Raw genomic sequence first — 4,057 nt, 5'->3', positions numbered from 1 at the left:
TTTTGATGAGGCTGATTGATTTTGATGAACTGAATAGCAGAATTTTTGATTTTGAGTTGTTGAGTTGAAGAAAATTTTGTGCCATCCAACCGTTGATATCTTTGATACAGTCTACAACAGCAGCTAGGCTTGTGGATTCACCGGGTCTCAGCGGGAGGTATATCTGTGTGTCGTCCACATAACAATGAAAAGAGACATTGTGCCGCTGAATGATATGACCGAGAGGAAGCATATAAATAGAAAATAAAATTGGACCTAAAATCGAACCCTGCGGTACACCACAGGTAATGTGAGCTGTTGAAGATGAGTGATTACCTATGGTGACCGCAAAGGGTCTTTCTAAAAGATAAGAATAAAACCAACTAAGTGCAGTGTCCCTGATGCCAACCCGAGTTTTAAGGCGGTCGATTAAAATGGCATGATCTACGGTATCAAAGGCTGCACTTAGGTCTAAAAGAATTAAAATTGCACTCCCCTCTATCGGTTGCTAAAAGAAGATCATTAGTTACTTTGAGGAGGGCAGTTTCTGTGCTGTGTGAAACCCTAAAATCTGATTGAAATTTCTCAAAGATGTTATTATGACACATAAAAGCTAAAAGCTGTGTTGAAACCACCTTTAGAAATTGGCCTAAAATTATTGAATTGAAGGATCAAGGTTAGGTTTCTTTAAAAAAGGTTGGACCTCAGCATGTTTAAAAGCAGCAGGAAAAATATCTTTTGTGAGAGAGCTGTTAATAATCAATAAAATACTGGGCCCAACTGTGTCAATGACATCTTTAAGAAAACTGGATGGAATAAATTCAAGACTGCATGTAGTTGGCTTCATGTGAGAGATAGTTTTAGTTAAAAGGGATAGAGAGATGGGTTCAAAACTGTTAAAATAGATGTGAGTCTCCCTACTGGCATGTACAGCATGAACTGGGGGGGTAATCTGTTGCCTGATATTTTCAACTTTATCAATAAAATTTTTTAAAAACCTCTCACAGAGCTCCTGTGAGGTGTCGGTAAAACAACTGGGGGAGGGGGAAGTAAGGGAATCTAAAACCTTAAATAAAATTCTGGGGTTAGAATGATTGGTTAAAATAAGATTAGAATAGAAGGAGGCTCTTGCCTCCTTAACTGCCCTTTGATAGTTAATCATTGCATCTTTCCAAATTTGATAAAATACTTGTAAACCTGTTTTCTTCCATTTTCTTTCTTTTCTCCTGCGGTCTCTCTTCAAATCATGGGTAGATTCATTTAAGCAGGGTTGTAAAATTTTGTTAGACCCTTTGTCCCTGTAGGGGGCGACAGAGTCATGGACAATCTGGCAGGTTTCATTAAAAAGGGAGACCAGCTCCTCTGTGCTAAAATGCGAGATTAACTCTTCTGTGTTAAAATTGGGATAAGAGGCAGTTAAAGAAGCAGGATTAAAAAGCTCAGAAAACTTAGAAACAGAGGAGGGGTTAAAAGCACGGCAGCGGACAGGTGTGCAGTGATTAAAAGGTATCTGGGATAAAACCACATTATATAAAACTGCTTTGTGGTCAGACACACAGATATCCTCCGTCTTAAAATTGTTAGGGCTGAGACCGGTAAATAAAACAAGATCCAGAATGTGTCCCTTTGAGTGTGTGGGTTCGTGAATAGCTTGAGTGAGGTTAAAAGTTTCCAAAGTATCCATAAAATCAGTCACAAAGGTCTAAGCGGGACAACACACACGTTAAAATCGCCTAAGATGAGGATTTTTTCATGCTTGACCATAAAATGTGATAAAAATTCTGTAAATTCTTTGATAAAAACATTGTTAGGCTTAGGTGGTCTGTAAACAATTCAAATTAAAACGGGATCTTTACAATTAACCATAAAACCAAGATGCTCAAAAGAGGTAAAATTACTATGAGAGATAGAGGTGCATTTGAAATCTTTTCTATAAATGACAGCCACCCCCCCTCCCCTACCTGACAGCTGGGGCTGATGAAGGTAAGTAAAATCGGGGGGTNAGTGGGTGTGTGGGTGTAATCAGAAAACTGTCATGCAGGTGTGCATTTGGTTTCCTCGTGGGCTTGGATGAATCCCATCTCTGCTCAAAAGTTCGGCGCGGTCCCAGAACAGGTTAAAATTCTCTACAAAATCCATGTTGTGGGAACTGCAGGTGGACTGGAGTCGGGTGTGGAGGTAGAGCATACGGCTAAAACGTTCGGAACCGCGGCCAAACGGAGGAAGAGGGCCACTGATACAAACAGACTTTCCACAGTCCTTTAAAACATTAATAAGGAGATTAAAATCAGCTATGGTGCGCTCGGACTGGGACGTGTTGTTGCAACCAACATGGACAACTATTTTTGTGACAGAAGTGGGGAGCGAGGGCAATGGCCGGGACTGCGGGGGAATCGCCGACATTTTCGATATAAAATGTAATTAAAATTTAAATAAATTAATCTTATTTGCATTTAAATAATCGTATTTGAATTATTCTGCACCCCATTTTCAATCCAAGTGGCATATTCCAGGCAGTACGGAGCAAGTGCACCATGGTTGCCATGTCTGCTTATTAGAAGGAGTTTGGATTGTTTGTATTTCTGTAAATTTGCTCTCAAATACTGGTAGTTAGCTTGCCTGTTTTAGTTGTGGATGCATTTCACGTTTTCGCCATTGTAGTTTGAGACACATTAATGATAAAAACAGGAAAGATGTGGAGAAGCAGCTTGTCTGATTGCGTGTTTCACTCCGGACATCTGGCGCTGCTCTCTGCACGGCATACTGCAGCAGAAGCTGTACAGTCTGGTAAAGTGTGCCACAGACTGTACGGTAGGCCTACATGAAAAACCAACCATGAAACGCCAGCTAACTATCCACAACTTATGGAACAATAAGATAAGGAAAAAAACATGTGAGGTGACCAGACGTCCCGCATTGCGTGGGACTGCACAGCATTTCTGTCTCTTTTCACGCGTCACGCAAATTGAGACCATGTCCCGCATGATTGGTTGTCACCCGCGCTTGCATTCACCCTCAATCAGAAGAAGCTGCATGCAGCGGCCGGCCCATGTAGGCTCTCTGTTTATTGTCATAGTAACACCGCATGTGCTTTTAAGCCCTATAGGGTTCGCCCCTCCCGCCCCATATAGCAACTATTTCAACCTCCTTGATCGCAACAGGTGACACTCGTTAGCGAGTGTCCATAGGCTCGTTGGAGATGAACTGCGCCTCGCCTGGAAAGTAGACGAGATCAGGCGGCCGCAGCGGGGGGCGGTGACAAAAAGCTGCGGTGAAGTCGGACAGTTTCTGGACAGTTTCCGGACAGTTTCCAGCAGCCTTCAGTCCATAGGCCTACAGGGAGTCAGAGACACACTCACATCCTGTCTGGAATGATGTCAATTCATTAAAAAAGTGATCAGACCCATATATCAGTTTGTTTTCAGTCTCTGATAGATTTAATTTAGTACAATGCTTTACAGGCGATCTGTAATTTATGTTCATGGTTTATCCTCCATTTGATATGAATTCTCCTGTAAATCAGCATCATATCAGTTTGATCTGTCCCTTCAACTACACAGGCTGAATAAACTGTGTTTGACTGTAAGGTTAATATTTTCAGAGGAAAAAAATACAAGACAACAGCTTTCATTAAGGCTCAGTCAGATACAGTCAGAGCTTCACATCTGTAGGCTACAGATGTTATTATAAGAATCCTCAAATCCCACTGACCACAAGTCTCTGTGTTGCTAAATACTTAAATAAACAAAACAGTTCAGTGTTAATATACAGTAGACTACGTATAGTTTATGATGAATGTATTTAGTCTCTGATGACTAAACTTCGCGCTGGGGGCGGATGTCCCACATTGTCCCTCACAAACCTACTCCTTGTCCCACATTTGGTTTATTGGGACCTAGTCACCCTGCCTACAGTTGTGACCAATGCAGCGTTAATGCAGAGCCCTCCAGCGTTATGTTGCTCTGGACAGTTGAAAAAAAATGTGTAACTTTTGCCTTTGTAATCAAATTTGTAAATTGTTAAAATGGTATTTGAATGTCTCATTTCTTTAAATTAATTGGTCCTGCGACATAGCATT

At 41.3% G+C, this 4,057-nt stretch overlaps 1 pseudogene; it reads left to right on the top strand.

Moving 5' to 3' along the window:
* The window catches only part of LOC126409127 (THAP domain-containing protein 6-like), a 5,589-nt pseudogene extending 4,226 nt beyond the window's left edge, over positions 1-1,363 (top strand).
* Positions 1,364-4,057: the final 2,694 nt, after the last annotated feature.

The sequence above is a fragment of the Epinephelus moara genome, chromosome 21, assembly GCF_006386435.1.
Source record: "Epinephelus moara isolate mb chromosome 21, YSFRI_EMoa_1.0, whole genome shotgun sequence".
NCBI lineage: Eukaryota > Metazoa > Chordata > Actinopteri > Perciformes > Serranidae > Epinephelus > Epinephelus moara.
This window is presented reverse-complemented; position numbering and strand designations above follow the sequence as displayed.